The following is a 241-nucleotide window of genomic DNA, read 5'->3' as shown; positions in this document are numbered from 1 at the left end:
TCAACACCCATATGAAACAGAACTGTAAACAGATTTTTCTTTATGGATATTTTACAAATCACTTAAACTGTATTCTTGTTTCGTCATATAGTATTTCATAACTGTTTTTCATTTATTCTCTCTGGCTGTCCATCTCATAATGTTCACATAGAAACTAGCTGTCGATGGGAATATCATTCAGAAGAATTATAATTTCTTGTCAAACATACTGTCACAAAAAGAGATTGTTTACCTGGCTCAA

This window comes from Notothenia coriiceps, unplaced genomic scaffold (assembly GCF_000735185.1).
Source record: "Notothenia coriiceps isolate Sejong01 unplaced genomic scaffold, NC01 NC01_scaffold00026424, whole genome shotgun sequence".
NCBI classification, from domain to species: Eukaryota; Metazoa; Chordata; class Actinopteri; order Perciformes; family Nototheniidae; genus Notothenia; species Notothenia coriiceps.
This window is presented reverse-complemented; position numbering follows the sequence as displayed.